The sequence below is a fragment of the Podarcis gaigeae genome (assembly GCF_964106915.1).
Source record: "Podarcis gaigeae genome assembly, chromosome: 3".
NCBI classification, from domain to species: Eukaryota; Metazoa; Chordata; class Lepidosauria; order Squamata; family Lacertidae; genus Podarcis; species Podarcis gaigeae.
The window spans coordinates 34,027,729-34,048,867 of NC_139680.1; the positions used below are offsets into that span (position 1 = coordinate 34,027,729).

The 21,139-nt window shown below is 40.8% G+C and overlaps 1 long non-coding RNA gene across 2 annotated transcripts in view; it reads right to left on the reverse strand.

Annotated features, from left to right (window-relative positions):
* The window catches only part of LOC310840791, a 38,067-nt gene extending 17,269 nt beyond the window's left edge, over positions 1 to 20,798 (reverse strand). Inside the window, exons 1-3 of one of the 2 annotated variants that reach the window (XR_014562140.1) lie at positions 20,692 to 20,798; positions 19,241 to 19,340; positions 7,500 to 7,598 (exon numbers count right to left, since the gene is read on the reverse strand). This is a non-coding gene — a long non-coding RNA (uncharacterized lncRNA). Of the gene's footprint in view, positions 1 to 7,499; positions 7,599 to 19,240; positions 19,341 to 20,691 lie in introns of those variants that run through there. The other variant, XR_014562139.1, reaches the window with a different exon arrangement.
* Positions 20,799 to 21,139: the final 341 nt, after the last annotated feature.

Here is a 21,139-nt window from a genome sequence, read left to right on the forward strand (position 1 = left end):
CTAGCAATCTTTGAGCTAGTGTGTATCTTACAAGACAGAGCTCATCATGCAGAGCCTTGAATTAAATTTATGAGAAAATAAATGTTTGATTCCTCAAGTTGCAACTCTATCCCTCCTGCCGTGTCTGACTGGCATTTCTTCTTTGTAGGAGTCAACTTGCTTTCCAGGGTGGGAGGCAGGCAAGCTCCCCCGATGAGACTCTCAGAAGAAATGGCTGTTTGCTGAATAAATTCACGAGAAGAAAGACAATTCTGCAGACTTCTATGAATCCATGTCTAAAAGCCCAAAGTATAGTAGGATCTGTAAGTTGGTGAAGGAGATGGGGATAAAAAAACTACCCCCAAAATGTCTCAACTCCCCATCCTTTCCCTCATACAAAGTTCAAAGAATTGCTTTAAAGTTTCCTTCCCCATCAGGAGCCCACAAAATTATTAAGCACTGATAAAAGAAAATTTAGTTGTAAATTATAGGTCTCACATGGATCAGTTTCAGACCTTCTAATATTTCTGCTCTACTTAATTTTTTTTGCATAATTTATTCATGCATGGGGTTCCAGCAGATTGAATAAACTTTTTGATTTACTGTCCTAATTTCTAATTAGGTAGTTCCTCGCTATAAAGTGTTCACACAAGGAGCTATCATTTTAAAGTATCATGCCATATTAAGCAATTGTAAAATGCATATATTTTGTGTAATTACAAAGCTCATTCTCTTGTCTCAAGAGATTTTCATGTAGAATAATAACGTGGGAAAATATACTGCTTGCTGGAGCTATTGCAGATTCTAATTTGCACCTTTCATGCTCCTTTTCATATTTTATTTACTCTGAAATGTCAACCATAACTAAAGTTGGTCCAGAAGGAATGTTAGACATTAGCCCCTTTCCCTTGGAATCTATTGTGATATTAATGTATGTCAGGAAAAGATGTATGCCTGCAAAAGACAAATAAAGGTTTCTGTCTGAACATTGTCATTGAATAAGATCGAATTTCTGTGAGTTACATCAGTGGGCTTCAACCTTTTCAGAGCAACTCCCCCAATTCAAATGAAGTTGATTTTAATTTTTTTAAAATTAAAATTAAATTCTTTCAAACAATCTATAATATAACAATCTATAATTTTTAAAAATTATACTTCTCTTTGTGTGCCCACATGTAGTCAGGGTTTGTGTTTGGGAACAATAATAGTACAGAGGCCTAACTGAGTTTAAAACTTGGCCACAACTTCACTACTTGATAGTAAAAGTAAAGGTAAAGGACCCCTGGATGGTTAAGTCCAGTCAAAGGTAACTATGCGGTTGTGGCGCTCATCTCACGTTTCAGGCCAAGGGAGCTGGCATTTGTCCACAGACAGCTTTCTGGGTCATGTGGCCAGCATGACTAAACCATTTCTGGTGCAACAGAACACCATAACAGAAACGCCATTTACCTTCCCTCCACAGCAGTACCTATTTATCTATTTGCACTGGCATGTTTTCAAACAGGTAGGTTGGCAGGAGCTGGGACAGAGCAACGGGAGCTCACCCATCACAGGGATTCGAATTGCCAACCTTCTGATTGGCAAGCCCAAGAGGCTAAGTGGTTTAGACCACAGCACCAGCCGCATCCCTGGTTGATAATACAAAGACTTGGCATGGGGTAAGATCCAGTTATCAGACAGCCCAACTGCTGTCCATTGTACCCAGCCCAGCCTGAGCACAGGGACCTACCAGTGGGGAGGATTGCACAGGTTTGGGTGCACCACAGTGTGGACCCTAATTTTTATTGTTTTAAGTATCTAACACTCTCTCTCTCTCTCTCTCTCTCTCTCTCTCTCTCTCTCTCACACACACACACACACACACACAAGTGCGCGCACACTTCCATTCTTGCTTCAGTTCCTTCTTCCTTGCTCTCTTCCTTCTTTATCCTTCTTTCTCCCTTTCCTTGGCTCTCTCTTTTTAAAAAAACAACAACACAAAGTTAAAAAACAAAAATGATGGTTGTGTCTTTGGCAACTGAGCTTTTGGTCCAGCCCATTAGCTGAAGAGGAGATCAACGAGTTACATGATATGAAGCAGTAAGAAATGTGAAAAAGAATTATTATTTTTATCATTTGTTTCAAATTAGGCATAACTTTGTACAGAATTCAAGCTGGCATTCATCCAAAACATCTCCAGCGTCAGAATCATGCCCTATGGATATATCTCACACACAACATGGGATTGGAATAACTATAAATAGTTTATAGTTGATTCCAATGAAAGCAAAGAAATTTAGAGAAGCAATAATGTTTATAGACAATAACTTATATCAATTCCAATACATTCTTTCTTAGTGTTTTTGTATTGAACTTTCTGGTTCCAATACAGGATATTTGTTTTTTGCTTTTTTGCAACATTGTAAACAGAAATTATTTATACTGCAAAAATAAAATAAAAATCTATCACTCCAGCACTGTTTTCAAACACACAGCAGGGTGGTGCTGATATTCTAGATGTTTACAGGAAACCTTTCTATAAGACAACATACAGAGTTGTCTTATAGTGAGAGCTTGTTTCCTCTAACTGGCACCATCTCTCTCCAATGTTGCTGGCCAAAGGCATTCCCAGGTATGAGAGCCAGTGTGGTGTAGTGGTTAAGAGCGGTAGTCTCGTAATCTGGGGAACCGGGTTCGTGTCTCCGCTCCTCCGCATGCAGCTGCTGGGTGACCTTGGGCCAGTCACACTTCTTTGAAGTCTCTCAGCCCCACTCACCTCACAGAGTGTTTGTTGTGGGGGAGGAAGGGAAAGGAGAATGTTAGCCGCTATGAGACTCCTTAAAGGGAGTGAAAAGTGGGATATCAAATCCAAACTCTTCTTCTTCTCTTCTTATGTGTCCTGAGACTGTTACTCCCCACTGGCAACAGCTATCCAACATTTGAGGCAGAGAATATTTCCCAGCTCTTTCAGCCAGAGATGGCAAGAACTGAACTGGGACGTTGCTGAAGCCAAGCATGCACACTGTATCCTTCCCATGAGAAATTTGGAAGAGAGACAAGACTCTTATGATTAGTAACGCTTAACTTCTAGAATGCACATCAACATAACCAACTGAACTTGCTTTTTTGTTTTGTTTTTTAAGGGCACATGATATTTATCGGTGGTTTTTATTTTGCTATTTGTTTCAACTGTGCTGTAATGCAGAAGAACGGCAGAGAATGCCAAGAACTGGTCATCCATTGAGACACTCAGCAACTTCTCCATGCCACTTCATCAGCTCCTAGGAAGCCTCAGGGAGCAAAGTGAAAAGGCCAGGCTCTGAAGCAGTGGTCTTTACTAGTGTGGAATGAGAGGGTACCTTGGAATCCCATCAGTTACAGTGTTGGTTTTTGTTCTCAGACAGCCTGAGTTCCTGAGTGAAATTATTCAAGGACTGGCATTCCTTTAGTCGAAAACTAGGAAAGATTTTGCCATTGCTGAGATTGTGTTTGAACTGAACTGACCTTGCCTCCTCCTCGCCTCTCCCATTTTACTTTCCGGGAAGCTGCCGTGATGCAACCGGAGGTCAGGTGAGCATCACCATCCCACCATCAGCTTCTGTCTTTGACAGTTCAAACATATATCTCATCGCTGTGGAAACTGTAGTGGCTACAGCATCGAACTTATACCAGGTCTGAACATTTGTCCAGTTTCCCTAGGATTGTTTATCCTAACTGAAAGAGTTCTTTCACATTATCTGCTATCTGACCCTTTCAACTGGGGCTGAACCTGGAATGTTCTGCATGCAAACCATGTGTTTGACCACTGAGCTATGGCTCTCCTCAAATGTAATTAAATCATAATTGAAATTTAAATCATTTCCCGAAAGGATTAAAAGTCAAGAAGGAACTTCCAAACCTCAGAATATGACTTGCAACTGTCATGTGGACATTGTGGCTGATTAGGGAGAGTACTTAAACTTAACAGCTACAAAGGGCTGCATTTTTAAAAAGAAAATCAGCCATAACATTATTATTTTTAAAATAGTAAAATGCTGTTTTTTGGCAATTATTTGTAATGAAATCAAAAGAAACAACATAAAAATGATTGCTACAAGCATTGGTCAGAGCAACAAAACCACCTGTGATATCCCCAAACCTCCAGGCAAATAGAGAGCATTTTAAGGGAATTGTAGACAATAGGAAGTATATGCAAGATTCACAAGTCTGACTGCACATACAAGAGACATTTTCTCTCACTTCTTTTTCAGCGTCTGCAGAATATATAATATGCACTGAGAGCCTATCCATCATGACTGTTTCATATTTATAACCTTCTGAGTCACAGACAGAAAAGAAAACCATTGTAGTTTACAAAGTTATTGCAATATATAGGACAGGACAATACACCAAGAAACATCATGATACTAAGAGCTAGTTCCCACTGGGCTGCAACACTTCAGACTTCAGGCACAGGCTCACGCAATGGAATGCTTGAACCATTGGGCCATAGCTGTCAAGTTTTCCCTTTTCTTGTGAGGAATCCTATTCGGAATAAGGGAATTTCCCTTTAAAAAAGGGAAACGTTGACAGCTATGTGTTGGGCAGTAGGTGATTTCTTTCCCCATACTATCATTTGTAATATTAATGTTGATGTTTGTAATGATAATTATGTGTCTGCACTGTGCTTCTCCTACTCCTATTCTCAATAACTTGAGATCTATCCATGAACCATGTCGTGGAGCAAGCACAGGAACAATAAAGGGTTGGCACTGCTTACCCACCTATCTCAATATTCAGCTGATCCCATCTCAAGCAGCTTCTTCTTCCTCCATTCTTGCATTTTAAAAAGTCTGCAACTACATATATATATTCAAGAAGTGCCTCAACAAGCTGTCTGTTGACTGCTCCACACGAAATACACTTCTTTCCATACTTCTTTCCCCATCCCAATACACACACATTCTCAAAAGCTTTTCCCAACTTTTCATCCATGGCCGGATTAACTCCCAATTGCCTCCTTCACAAGGCTACCAAAACAACTCGGAAGTGAATAGGCCCTGGGGCTTCTTCTCTCTCCCCCTTCCATTTTCAAAAAGTCCATTCATAGGCATCTCCCACCTCAATTCCCCAAAAGCCCTTCCATGGGCAAAGCAAAAAGGAAAAGAACAACTCTGGTGCTTTCTCCACTCCTCACATCCTCAAAATAAATACATAAAAGGGTGACAATCACCCTCCCTCTCCTCTCCTCTCCTTGTTCTGTCTTCCCACAATGTGCAACTGCCCACATTTAGTCTTCCCTGCAAAGAGAAGGAGTTAATACGACAGCCAACGCCAGAGCAAGCATAGGCAGCAAAATAAACACAGCAGCAAATGGATCAACTCCTTCTCTTTTTCTCTTATCAAAAAAATCAAGCAAAGAGGAGGCGAAGGGGTCCTAGTACTTCTCCCTATTTTTCCCTTTCATGGTCAGCAAAAAGAGAGGAGGTGAACAACCCTGGTTTTTCTTACACACACACACACACACACCCTGCAACATAGCCAAAAAACCCTTCTCTCGGTTTTCTTCCCACAACAACAAGCTCCAAATAGGCTCACCGTTTCCTCGAGAGGAGAGGCAGGAATTGACCATCAGCACCAAGTGGACAACTTTATTTACTTTTTTCACATTGATATCTGTCAGTTTTTACAGCACCTGACAGAATGTGACTTTCGCATAACTTGAATTTTTAAACTTTTCAAACTCCCTGTTCCTTTTCCCCTCATGGTCCGAAGAAAAAATCAATACAAAGAAAGGGGAGAGAGAGGGGAATGAGAGAGAGGGAGGGGTGAATAACCCTGGTTCTTCCCCCACCTCAGCATCCTTAACCCTCTATTTGATTTATCTCAATCCTCTTTCACCCTTCCTAATATATCCCAGTCCTATCTCCATTTTTCAAAAAGGTTTGTTGTCTCTTGTTCCTATCTTAGTTACTTATTCTATTAGTCTTCAGTTAGAATAGTCACTTAGACAGTGTCACTTCCTTCTCCTGGCTCCCAATTTTGGCCACAGTGTTAGGATTTGCATTTTATCTATAGCTGTACCCTTTCCCAGTCAACCCTACTCATTTATCTAGTGCTTAGCATATTATAATTCCTCCACTCCTGCCTACCTAGGCAATTATAACAACCCCATCATTGCTGTATCGGCTATATTATTTGCTCATTGTATTGCCATTTTCCACTTTAAAAAATGACCATTTTGAAATTAAACCAAACAAAACCTGGATTTATCTGTTTTCAGAGATATGCAACTTATCTTTTCTGAAAGGTTTATGCCACTGAGTGGCTGGTTTTGCATATTGCTGCTACAAAGTGCAGTTTTTTTATGATTGTTGTTTACATAGGATTGCTGCTTTAAACTACATGTTACTGTTCCTAATGCCATTTCACTGTTTATTTACTGGACGTTCCCTCAGTTCTTGGAGAGGTAGGCTGCAGCTCTTTTAAATAAATGATAAAACCTTTATCCTTTACGTGCAAAGAATCCTCTTCACCTGGGATTTTTTATAACTCTTGAGGTCATCTATCCTATATATATTTCATCCCCTCTACTGCAACACAGCTGGGCCAAGGGAAAATTTAACAAAAGCTGGATGTTAAGTTTTTCAGCAGAGAAGAAATGTATCAGTATCAACCGCAATCCTGGAGAGGTGACCACAGAACCATCAACTGTTATCAGGCTGATGATGAGATTGCAATTGTCTCTACAGGGGGTAACTGAAACCTCTCATTTCTATTCACTACTTCAGCAAAGCTTATAAAACACATTATACTGTAGAACAAATGGCTCCACTGCAGGATTTGCTTTCCTTGAAGGACAAAATCCAGACAGTCCACAGCGAAAAATAATAATACTAGTTGCCAGTTTCACTTACATTTGCTTTTTATTCCCAATCTAAGAGCTATAAGACAAAATATATGCTATAAATAGGGGCGTGTGGTCAAGTTCCTTGCTGAACTACGCACACTGGTTGTGACAATGCAAATTGGGACAGGCAAGTGTGGCTTCCTTTACAGACAAACACACAAAGCAAAATGTGAGCACTTCCCTGGGGTGTGATCTTATGCTCTTGGGAGTGTGTGTGTGTGTGTGTGTGTGTGTGTGTGTGTGTGTGTGAATTATCACAGGAATAGGGTTAGCCAGCTATACTGGTCTTTCCCAGCCAATTCAAACACACACTACAAGGGCTGGCCATGTATCTCCTCCATAAATGAACTAGTCATTTCATAGAATCATAGAATTCCAACGCTACATTGGAAGGGACCCTGAGGATCTACTCCACCCCCCTGCAATGCAGGACTATGCAGCTGTCCCACAGGGGATCAAACCTGCAACCTTGACATTATCAGCCCCATGCTCTAAGCAGCTGAGCTAAACTTCATGGAAGAATCTCCCGCTGTCATCTGTCATGTGTATATAGGTCATTGACTGGCACTCCATCCAACTAGGCTCCTAAGGGCTTCAGAAGTCACTGGGCCTCATGACCAGGTTGACCAGTGAATATGAAACATACTTTGAGAAGGTCAGGAGAAGGCTGTTTCATGCTGTAACCATAGGTTGAGGGAGATCTTTAGCTATAGCTGCACTCTCCTTTCTCTTCAATTTCCAGGCACATTGCCTGCTTAGACAAGATAAAACACACAGATTGGTTAGACCACTAGGTTTATTTAGGGGCCATGTGACCATCCTCGGAAGCTTTGTTCTCACTCAGCAACATTTGCCCTCAGCAATATTATTGCATTCATTATGTATCTATTTGTTTATTGGATTGTACCACACCTTTCACTGGAACAGTATCAGTGTGGCTTGCGTATAAAACACTGCAATAGAACAGAACACAATAAAAAAGGCAGTAAAACAGCAGAGTGAGCAGGTAAAAACCCATATAAAAAAGATAAAAGCAGGAGGAAAAAAAGACAATGAAAAGGCTCTCAAATGCCTTTAAAAGCATGAGAGCACAAGATTGACTCGGTTGACTAAAATGTAACAACAAAGGTGTAAGACAAGCATATCCAAAATGGGAGTTCAATCATTCAGGTGCCACCCTAAAGTGGTCCCTGATTGGCTGGAAACACTTGAAGGGGGATAGATCAGTGAGGAAAATGATGCTGAAGCAGCAGCAACCCAAGGAAAACAATGACTCTGAAAATAGCTCTGGTGGAAAAAAAGGGGAAAGCTAGGGTTTTTTAAGAGACTGTTTTCATCTCCTCAAGAGTACAAAATTCATCCTAAAAATGTCCATGAGCAACATTCAGGGCAACCCTACTTTTTACCTCAGTTCTGCATAAAGAAAGGTTCGTTATCTCTGAAAAAGTTATCCAAACAGGATTAAATAGGATGCACGTGTATCTTCTGCTAGCCTTTCTGTGTGGGTGAATGTTATCCTTAGAATCCCTGCGGGCTAGCATGGTCTGCAGTGAATAGAGCGTTGGATGCAGTTCGGACATGGGAGACCCAGTTTCTGAGAGTCTATTCAGCCATAAAGCTCCCTGAGTGGCCTTGGGTAATTCATTATGTCTTAGCCTAACCTATCTCACTGGGATGCAGGGAGCATAAATGAGATACAGAATTGGTAGGTGCTTGCTTTGCTCAAAAATGCTACAGGAATTATTCATAAACACTGTCACTCCCCCCCCCCCTAGTCTAATATCTTTAAGCTGGGTCCTATTAGTATATATAACTCTATTCTGTGTATATATATATTAACTTTTTTACTTCATTTACATTTTTACTATATGTATTTTAAAAAATACTGCATATTTGACACCGGCAATTTAGCTTTATACACTTATGGGAACACAGGTGGGGGCTGACTGAGGTAGACTGAAGAAGCTAGGCCATTTTGGCTGCACCTCCAAGATAATGGGAAGACTTGGATTGGACACCATAGCCATCACATCTAGACTATGGATGTCCACACATGCACCAATTCCAGAATTATGAGCAGGTGATTTTTTCAATAAACAGCATAGTATTTGTTATAAAATGCATTGCTTTGCAAAGTATATTCACTCTCTCTTATTTTTATTTTTTTAGCATCCAGAAATCAGCTTTTTAAAAAAGGAGGTTTTTAAAAAGGGGAATAAAAACTCTGAACCGTTGATTAAAGGAATCAGAAATCTTCTTGGCAAGTAACAGGCATTAAGAGAGAGGCCAGATGTCAAGCAAGTTAAAGACACATCCTTCATTAACTTTATACAGTAGAATTTGAGACTGCCAATTTAGCACTCAGAAGTGTGAAACGGAAAGGAAATTAATGACGGACTAAGGAGAAAGGCAACTTGGCTCTAGTTCTCATCAACGATCCTGTTTTTCTCCTTTCCCCCATCAAGGGCATTTTTGCTGGTCAAACATTATCCTTCCCATGTCTCCCTTTTCAGTGACCATGGCTAAAAGAGGGGTTGTAACCATCATTATTAGCTTTCTCTTGCCTGGCTTTTCAATCTGTCAGTACCTTCAGAATCCTGGGATTTCTGAAATCCCAACACCAATCCCTAAGCAAACACACTGGGGTGAAGAGGGAAAAGATCAATTTTGCATACAGTTGTACATTGGAAGCTGAACAGAATCCATTCCGGAAGTCTGTTCGGCTTCCAAAACGTTCCGAAACGTTTGCTGCGTTCGGGAGCCAAAACGTCTGAGTATGAAGGTGCTCAAAATCCAACAATTAACTGTATTAATGTAAGAATTACCCTGGATCTGACGGTTCATTCCATCTAGTTTGTTTGTTTGTTTGTTTGTTTGTTTGTTTGTTTGCTTGTTTGCTTGTAAGTTGCTTTGGGTTCCCCTGGGCAAAATAAAGTGACTATCTAACAAACTAATGGTGGTGGTGATGTACCTGGCTGGATAAACCCAGGATATCCCCCTGGACATGCAGGTATTCTATGCATATATGTCCATAAGACTTGCTTCCCATGCTTGCAAAATTCATGGTTGGGGTGCAGTCTGGGCTTACTCTGCACAGGTCCAAAACCCCTTCCCATGTGCATTTAAATTACAGTGATAGTAAAATTATCAAATTGTGTTGCTATGACTCTTTGACACAAAGCATCCAGGGGCAGGGGAAAGGCTGATCTGGATTGGGAGACCTTACACCAGTTCCATCCCTAACCTTCCTGTGTTGAGTGAAAAGGTCTGAAGGAGGATTGTAAGCATGTTCAGATGCACAGTCATCAACTGAAGGTGCACAATGAGGTTGAGAGCTCAAAGAAGCACACGGTTCTTCTCCCCCCCACCCCCCATCCATTTCATCCTCAAAACAACCTTGTGAGGTAGATTAGCCAAAGAGACAGACACTTGCCCAAGCTCACACAGCAACCTTTGTGTCTGAGTGGGGATTTGAACACAAGTCTCCCCAATCTTAGACTTACAGTATGGTACAATGGTTATGGGGTATCTCAAAGATGTGAGGCAAGTAACTTCAGCAATGGCTTGGTATAGCAGAGCTGTGCAGACTGAGAAGTTTTAAGATTTGTATTCTGTGCTGATTTTGTTCTTCTTTTTCCATTTGCATTGGTGCTTCCCTCTCAGCTTGTATTATAGTGATTATGGCCAGTGAAATTAGAAGTGGCTTGGCCTTACTCTGCCTTCAAACTAGTGGATGGTTACCCACTGCACAACTGGGAATGCGTTTCACAAATTCGCGAACTTCACAAGGAATAAGTAAAAGGGTTTTCAGCCTCATTAAATCTGTTTGATGAAATGCCACTTTCTTGAAGAGAGAATCCCTTTAGCTAGTTCTATACTTGTCCTCACAACCCACATTACAGTCACTCTTAGCTACTTTCAACATAATACCTGCAACCCCTTAGCCACTTTTAGAATATTTCCTATGGGTAATGCTTTCCAACATGAAAGAATTGAACTTATGCAAGGAGGATCCTGATCCTGACCAGGAATAAAAGAACCAACTCACTGGCTTTCAAACAAACTGTACTCTGTGGCACTTAATTATGTACATCATGCTACTTCACAAGAATATAAGGTCGTCTACAACCGGGGGGGGGGGGGAGTTTGATCAGTTTCTAGATTGTATCTGCAAATATCTACCTTGAAAGTCGGGTGAGAAAGGAAAGGGGTGATATTTTGAGGATTTCACAAGCCTATTTTTCCTCTGCAGAAGCAGCTATGCTGGGCAATATTTGTTTGCCAGTTAATGCTGAAGCCTTGAGCATAGCATTTAAAGGCCTTCCATTTCATTTCTATATCAGTGGAGGCTGGTCCATTAGGGAGAAAGGGGCACAGCAATAGCTCAGTTGGTTAGAGTGTGGCACTGTTAACACCAAGGTTGCAGGTTTGATCCCTGTATGGGACAGCTGCATATGCCTGCATTGCAGGGGGTTGGATTAGATGATCCTCAGTGTCCCTTCCAACTCAAAAACTCTATGGTTTTATGATTCTATGTGCCCCACCGACAGTCTTGATTCTTCCAAGCCCCCCTGCTTGCCTTCTTACATACAACTAATTCAGAAGAGTAGACCTGACTCTCAGCTCTCCTCCTGCCATAGCTGTCAACCTTCCCTTTTTTGCAGGAAATTCCCTTATTTCAGCGCCATTTCCCGCTGCTATCCTGGATTGTTAGATATCCTGTAGACGGTCTCCGGGACAGGTAAGGCTGCTGATCCCTTATTTTCAAATCCGAAAGTTGACAGCTATGCTGCTGATCCCTTATTTTCGAGGCTGCTGATCCCTTATTTTCAAATCTGAAAGTTGACAGCTATGCCTCCTGGTCTGTGTCACCCTTGCAGAATTCAGCAAGAAGGAGGCCAATACTAGACTGTGTTGGTTCCACCTGTCATTGACTCTGGCTCCACCTAGTGTTGGCCTTCCTGCCTCCTGCCCTACCAGTCCCAAAGGGCACCAGACATCCCTGCACCATTTTACTTGAGCCATAACTGGTGGCCAATTGTTTGCAAAAAGAGAGACTCCCCTGCCTTAGCACCAACTAATTAATAAAACACACACATCCATTATTTACAGCTATATCAATACAGCTATAGAGAGAGCATACAAGTGACAAGCCGCTGTGTGTGTTTAATTGCTTATTTCACATTCTTTAAAACATGATAGCAATACAAAACATCTCTCCCTGCTCTGTGTTTGTATGTTTTGCACTCTCACAAGACAATAAAAACAACCCAGTGTCCCCCAGCCACTCCATTTACAGCTAATTTCCAAGAAGGGCAGAGCAGAAGCAATAAAGCATTTAAAACACACAGCCGCAATCTTTATTTACAATGTATGTTTGCTGAGAACTGTATCTAGCAATGTTGCAGAAACTCATATTAAATGGATACCTGCAGCACTCTAGTGGCCAGTCTTCAAAAATGCATCATTACAGTGAAAGTGAGGCAAAAATGATCAAGAGCTTCTTTTGTATATATGTTACAAAAAGACTGCAATTATATCACACAGTGATCTAGTAGTAAGTCCCATTGAAGTTGACGGGGCTTGCTTCTGAGGACACATGTACATTAACAACATTGTGAATGTATTAAAACAAATATGGAAACATATTTGAAATGTTTTATCAGGCCCAGATAACATTTGAGCTTTGCTCAGGGTGTCATATTACCAAAGTCCACCCCGGTCTCAGTGAATGCTAACATTCACTTGTGAATCTCAATGTTCACCAAATTTTGGGCATTTAGTGTAAGACACTGATGCACATTTAATCATTTGATATTAGGTGACACATCTGAAAACATGTGATGTTATCATTTCTCCAGAGTGATTCAGCTGAGTCAAACACTTAATGACATCAAGTTTTCTCTTCTGCATGTGAATTCAAAGCTATTTTGAGTGAAAATTGTTTTATTTTGCAACAATTCAGCAACCTGATGTTTCATCAGGATGACTAAATTCCTGAGTGTTTTACATAACTCACTTCACTTTACCAAATGTCTATATAAGGTAAGAAGCAGAATTTCTGTCCATAACAGGAATATTAATATTTTTTTAAGCCAATGCAACATATTTTCCAACTCAGGTGATGCCTGGTTAATATAACGAATCTTCTACTACTTCCCTTGGGAGGCTATTAAATAACCAAATAGTTCTCTCAATCACCAAGTCTTTAAATATTCAGCTGTTTTTTTTCTGCTTTAATTTTGTTCCATTTATCTAACTGGCATTGCAAAACTCCCCAAAAGCATTTAAGCTCTTTTATAAAAGGAAAAGTGATTCAAAGAGATTTGGCACTATTTTAATGTGGAATTCTTTCCCTAGATGCATATGAATACTCTTTCCATGGCTAGAATAATCTGGTACCCAATTTAGCTATGAGAATTAGGATATGGTTTGATTGATTGACCTTTTATCTACAAACCAGTGGGGAAGCCGAAAGGAAGGCAATAGTAATGTATTATTCAAAAAGGATAATTGCACAGTGATAACACATAGAGAAAAGGTCCAAAATAATATAATTGTAACAGTGAGACAACTGTCTAGACCAATGATTGTCATCCTTTTTGGGCCCATGGACACATTTGCAAACTGAGGAAATTGTCTATCCATCCCCCCCCCTCTCTCTCCAACCCACCCACCCACCCCCTAGTCTATTGGCTAAAAGAATATTTCTTTCAAACCTAATTTCACAGAGTAGGAGACACTCTGCAGGCCTCAGTGAAAGCCTTTTGAGGTACACATGTATCCATTAATGCCATGTTTGTGACCCTTGCTCTAGGCAATCCAGTTAGGAAGAGGAGGATGGTGATAATGTGATAACAGAAGGCAAAAGTGCTCTAGGGATGTGATCTTTAATAAACATACTACTTGAGATCTCCATACTTAAGAGCACACTTCAATGAATGTGATAGTTCATATATGTAAACTAGCAACCTTTCTCTCCATGATACTTTGCCTCTCAGCCTTTTTTATTGCAAACAAACAAAACACAGCAGAAAACCATCACCATACAGCTACAGTTTTACCTTAGGTTTCATTTTCTTTTTGAATCAACATGGCCTCACTTCTTTGTACTTCCTGCTATCATTTAACCCTCCTGATCCTCCATATTGCTTCTGTAAGGCCTGTGCTCTCTTTTCAGCTTTACCTTATCCACTGTACTTGAATTATGAATCCTCTGGGCAGGGAGCAATTTATTGTATGTGTAAGGGTCGCAAGCAGGTTAAGAACCCTTTAAGTCCGCCTTCCCGACCCAGGTACCTTCTGAATGTTTGGGACTACAATTTCCATTAGTTCCAGCCAACAAGGCCAGTGGTCAGGAAAGTTGGGAACTGTAGTCCAAAACATCTGGAGGGCACCAGATTGGGTTAGGCAGCTTTAACGTCTGGATAAGAATGCTGATTTGTTTTTTTGTTTGTTTGTTTATTAAATATTAAATATTTATTGGTTTACAAAAGTACAGTGGCACATTGGTTTACTAACTTAATCCATTCCAGAAGTCCATTCTTAAACCAAAGCGTTCTTAAACCAAGGCGTGCTTTCCCATAGCAGCGGGGGACTCAATTTACAAATGGAACACACTCAACAGGAAGCAAAACATGTTATTATTCCAAGGCAAGGTTCACAAACCAAAACACCTACTTCCAGGTTTGCAGTGTTCTTAATCCAAGTTGTTCATAAACTATGCTGTTCTTAAACCAAGGTACCACTGTATGTGCAATGTCTCTTTTTTCAAGTTATATTTTCTACAGATCAGTTTCATTTGTTGAGACATTAGTGTTACATTAGGAAGAAAAGGGGGAAAGAGGTGGAAGGTGCCTGATGAGTGAGGGTGGGGTTGGCTGGTGATGTTTCTATTCTACTTAATGTATGTGTGGGGTTTTATATCAGCATCGCTTGTGCAGGTTCTCTTTGCTATTCGCTTGTGTTTCTTTGGTGGTGAGAGAGGTTGGGGTAGACCTAGGGTGTTGTTGCTTGCTTGTGATTGGCTGTGGTGAACTTTGTTTTCATGTGTGAGTGGTATGTGTGTGTGTGTTTTTGTACCAGGTTAGCCGTATTGATTCGTATGCTGTTGGCGGATTTTTGTCATTGTCTTGTTGGGCTGTTTATGTGATAAAGGGGAGCCATACCAGAGTGAAGGCATCTTCTTCTATTTGTCCCCATGTCAGTTTTAGTTTATTGGTTAGTTTTTCTAATAAGGCTGTTTCCCATACTATTTTATACCATTGGTCCATGCTTACTCCTGACAAGTCTCTCCAGTGTCTGGCTATGATGTTTCTGGCTGCTGAGGGTAGGTTCACCCCACATATTATAATTTACCTTTACTGGAAGGCAACTATAGGTGTTAATCCAGAGAAAAGGACAGAAAGGAGAAACCCTCAAACAGGGCTGGATGTGGATGTGAGGAGAGGCAGAGCAACAAAAATCCAGTTTGCTCTCTTCCAGTGCTTTGATTTCCTCCCAAGCTTCTTATTCCCCACACAAACGGCAACTTCTGATGATAGCAAAATGAATACAACCCTGCCTTTTAAAATAAGCTACAAATGAAACAACAAAAAAGGCCCAGACAAAATCCATCTCGACACCTGCCCACCTGTCAGCTACATAAAACCAATCTGCTGAAGCAATAGACATCAGCCGCTGAAGCAAGCCCACTACAAAAGGAAATAAGTTACAGTTTTCTTCAGACATTTTAGTCATTCATCTCCCCTAAGCCCCTGTGGAATAAGCTCTACCTGTAATGTGAGACACTACTAGAATCTCTGCTTCACCCAATGATAGTAGCAATCTATTGTTTCTGAACTATGTTGTCCCTTGAGTTATATCTCAGCTCATGCATTTTTGATCTGTGTGACAATCGTTGTAGCATCACGCCTACAACAGAGGAAATAAGACATTGCTGATACGGTTTCTGAGTTTCTTCAACATTTTGCTGCAGCCTCATATAAAATGCAATCAATTAAACAACAATAAAACCAAGGCAAAAACTGGAAAGAAGCTATATCTAGTTCAGACTGGGATCCAGAATATACACCTGTATTTGAAGCAGTATATGATGAAGCAGAGTTTCATGTTGTGTAAACACACAGGGACAAATAGTGGACACATCCTGGTGCATACTGACTGGTGGCCTGCCAATAACAATGCATGTTTTCTGAATGTTTACAAACATATGTCACCTTTTCAAATGTGATGGTATTGCCACTGCTGAGTGACAGTGCAATGTAGTGATAAGTTGACATAAGACCAGTAAGACCTGGTCATCCTCAGCACCAGCCTTAGAGAGGAGCTGCAGCTTATTTGGTTAGCTCCACCTTCCATTCTACCTGAAGCTGCCCTTGGCCTGGTTGAGGGGCTCCAGCTGAGGCCAAACTATTGATAGTCTGTCCCTATTACCAGTACATAACTCTGGTGCTTAAATGCTTACATTGACTGGTCACACACTACCAGACCATGTTCAGGGTTCTTGTATTAATTTACAAGGTATTTAATAACATGGGTCCAGGATACCTCAGAGAGTGCCGTGCTTCTAATTCCTAGCCTCATCCCACAAAGAGGGGACCCCCCTCCTCAAAGTATGATGACAGATCTCTTAGGAAGAAAGAGTTAGTTAGACATAGCCACATGGCAGAGGGGTTCATGAAGAGAAGACCCAGCGCAAGCTGCTTGAATTTGAAACCAGGGAGTAGATTCCCATATCATTGGGCTAACCTTTAGATTTACTTTCTTAGCTTTTTGAACGAGTTCAGAATCCTTGCAGTTGGTAATGAAAGTGAAAGAATGGCAGACCAAAAGCAGCAGACTGCTAATATTTTTCCCTACCAGACTGCCATGAGAATCACAGTTTCAGTTTATTCTCCAGCACATAAAAGACCAAGTATCCACACAAAGCATCTGAAGATACTTCACCACTGTGACCTACTTGCAGCAGGAGCAGAAGGACAATGTCTGCTGTCAATGAATCCTTTCGAAAGGGCATCCTTCTAAAGGAAATGAAAATGCAGGACTGCTGAGGTATTGCTTTGAAGAAAAGTCCAAGATACAGAACCGTATTTTATACAATAGTTTCTTCACACTACCATTCATTGTTTGGTTAGAAAAATGGGGTTATTTTCTAGATGATTTCTTTTTCCAAGTTAATGTAAGCACTTCTACTCATGAAAGGTGGGGCCCCAGGTTTCTTCTAATCTACTTACACACACATTGCAGCTATTCATAAAAGGTGCACCTGAGTCCTAGGGAACCCTTTGGAACTGAATGTAATTCAACAGAGGGCTGTAGTGGGTGGTGGTGCTCAGCCTTGTGTGAGTGGAAGTGTTTTCTGTTAGTGCAACCCCAGTGCTGGATACAACCCTTAACCCCATGTCTTCTCCCACTATGTACCCTCCAGATGCTTCAAACTACAAATCTCATTATGATGGTGCTGGCTAGGCCTGTCATTCAAAACATTTGGAGGACACCAGGCTGGGGAAGGCTGCCCTAGCATATTACCCCCTCTCCCATTTCAGTTAATAGAAGTACCATATCTTCTGCATTACCAAACAAAGAGAAATGGCATGACTGCCTCCACAGTACAACAACAGGGTTCATGTGATAGGAAAGGGTGGAAACATGTAGGTTGACCTGATTTCCCTTTTAGGAAAGGTCTGGTTTAATAATGCACGCAACTCGAAAGCTTTCTACTAATTTCCCATGAAGTAAAATATATTTATAGAGTAAGAATAGGAAAATCAAATCGACAAATATTCTGAAAATAGACTCCTCAGAGGAAAATGGCTAGAATCACAAATATGTAAACTTGACCTGCAAACAATAGAAAACTTCATAATGCCATCTATGATAGGCAAGCTTACACCAGACCAACACTCATTCCTCAATAGCCCAATACAAGAATCCGAGATATTGACCATTATCAAAAGGCTGAAGCATGGGAAATCCCCAGGTCCCGGTGGATTCAGTGCCACATTCTACAAAAAGTTTAACGTTGAACTTGCTCCATGGCTCACTAACCTTTTTAACAACATACTTGAAGGCGGTTCTATTACTGAATCCTGGAGACACTCCAAGACAGTGTTCCTATGTAAACCTGATAAGGACCCAACTCTTGTAGGATCTTACTGATTTCCTTAATTAATTAGGATGTAAAAATATTGTCAGCGGTAATGGTAAAGAGGTTGAATGTGTTTAAAGGCCCACTGACATCCCCCAATCAAACAGAAGTTACACCAAAGCAACACATATGATACTCTTTCTGCTGAGCCTTGAACACCACCCATAATTTCCCCCCGAGCAGAATCCAGGCAGTCTTCATTTCCTTGGATACATTCAAGGCCTTCAACAGAGTTAAATGGAGCTTTATTAAATTTTTGTTAAACAAAATGATTTGGGGGGCGGGGGAAATTCCTCCACTTTGTAGACAAAATGTATTTTTTTAAAAAAAACACACCTCAGAAACAATCTAATGAATGGACTCAGCTCCTTGGCAATCCGACTACAGCAAGGTACTAAACAAAGTTGCCCGATGTCCCTCGCAACTCTTTGCACTAGTGATCAAAACCCTGGCAAACAAGATCAGAAATGGTGGAAACATTTAAGGCATAACATCAGGAAAAAGCTCACATACCAGCAATCTGTTTGCAAATGATGTCTTAATAATGGCAGAAAATCCCAGTTGAGGCTAGCCAGCTCTTCAATCCATTTTACAGCAGTTTCATGCAGCAGCAAGACTCAAAGCAAATCATTCAAATTCCACAATAATGACTTTCAATATTCTTAGAGAAGCAAAAAACAACAACAAAAACACAAAAACCCCACCTGCAAACCTTGTCTGGCTTCCAGCCATGTTGTGGGTGGTTCAGATATGTGAGGGTGATGCTAACTAAAGATTAAAGTATCTGTACAGAAGAAATCACGCCAGTCTTGCTTCAAAACTAACCTTTGTAGGTGCAGGTGGAAACATATAGTCCTTTTCATGGCTTGGTCACATTGCCATCCTCAAAATGACCACCTTACCTTGCTTTCTATTTTTATTCCAAGTTCTGCCAACAGACATTCCAACCAAGACCCTCAAGAAGTAGTAACACACAATGGAACTCTATGCCAACAAAGGCAAGCACAACAAATCAGCCCAAATTACTCTCTATAGACTTAGATCTAGAGAAAGCTTCAGCTTTCCTTACAGTTTTATTTCGACACCTTCCAACTAAAGCAAATGCTCCACATCATCAGAGGTTCGGACATTCCCTGGATAAGAATGGAGTCCTCACCACAATCATTAACAATACAAGGCCTTCCTTTATTGCCCATGTCCTGGAATGCAGTCAAGAAAATGAAAATTCCATTCTTAAGACTTACCTTATTGGTCTGGAAATGTTGAGCTCCTCTTCTGGCACCCCTTCCATCTATGGCTTTCCCTTTCCTCAATCGTCTGAGCTTTTGACAAGAGGATAAGTATCTATAATATAAAGAATGGGTATTCAGACTTCACAATCTTCTTCCTAGGGGCAAATCCATTGAAAAAGAAGCACTAGCAGTCAGGCATCTTCTACACATGGTTGCGGGATTTACCAATTTGTTCATTTGCACACAAACTCTACAACCAAGTACAACCTCTGAGATCTCAAACTACATTTGAACACCTCTGCCCCTGCCCTGGACTAGAAAAGGATAGCTTCCCAAATTTATAAACTCCTGTTTGACCTATAGGTGGGATCCATCTACAACTCTTAGATCCCAGTGGGATCATTTGTTGAACTTTTATCATTTCTCTTACACTTTTAAAAAACAGAATTCCATGTTTAGTCTTTAAGAACACGGTGATATTCAATAGTACTACAGTGGAACCTTGGGTTACATACGCTTCAGGTTACAGACTCCACTAACCCAGAAATATTTGCTTCAGGATGAGAACAGAATCCATGCAGCAGCGGCAGCGGGAGGCCCCATTAGCTAAAGTGGTGCTTCAGGTTAAGAACAGTTTCAGGTTAAGAACAGACCTCCAGAACGAATTAAGTTCTTAACCCGAGGTACCACTGTACTACATAATGGAAGTTTTCTTTCTGCTTCAAGTGGAACAGAGAGATGCTTCACTCCCAATGGTGCAGTGGGATTAGTCACGTGGTCAAATCTAAACGCAAAGCAGCATGGGACTTCAGGTGTTAGCCTCACTGACATCAAAATGAAAAGGTATATTGCTTAACCATTATTTTACAGTTGCAGCCTTTGTTTGATTGTTTTGCAAAATCTTCCACTTATACAGAACCAACAGTTTATATTTGTCCATGTTAGACTGCTCCCGGTGAGAGAATATAACATCCTGATTGTATGACTGTGAATCTCCATTTCAATTTTTACATTTTTAAAAATTACCTGTTTGCTTGGTTTCCACAGTATTTTCTGTTGCATCAAATAAAAATAATCCTTCTTATTTCCTCTTTCCCGCTATGAAAAATACGGGCAATATAATAGAGCTCAGATAACATGCTATGAGGAATTGTACACATTTAAATGAAGGCATATACTTCAAATCCAGAATCCTAGTTAAGTGGTCTCAGGAACCTCGACTCATTCATCTCACCCTGGCTGAGAGAAAAATAGTACAGTGTCTTGTGAATATGCAAATTACTGAGTATTAATTACCTCCAGCAGCCATATATTCCAAGTTTAAGTGTTAGAACTCAGCCAAGGCAATAAGACCAAATCAGGTCTGTCTTCGTAATTTACATTTTTATAGTTCTTCCTAAAGCAATCCAGAATTGACTTTTACTGCCATGAGAGGGCATAAGCTAGTATATAAATGTACTTACTACACTTGTTATAGATGTTGCTTTTAAACAGGGCTACACTATTCAACTGTTTTAAACACTGTGTAACATCCTGGAGTAAAAACTAGCACCGGTGAAAGTACAGCACCTGAAGGAACAATAAAATGAGTAACCAATCAGTCCTGTGCATGTAAAATCCCACAGGTCTGATAGGGGCATAACCCTACATTACAGTACAAAGGCTTGCAGCTAAACTCCCAACAGCTGAGAGGAGATCAAGGGCAGTACTACACATTGCCTCATCAAACTGTATTCCAAAATGTTAATACACCCTGGAAGTCATTGTGGTGTACAGTATTGGTTAGTGCAGGGGTCGGCAACCTGCGGCTCCGGAGCCGCATGTGGCTCTTTTACACCTTTGCCGCGGCTCCGGGGCGCCTCTTCTCTCATGGTGCAGGGAGCGAGGAAGAAGAGGAGGAGGGCGGCGGCA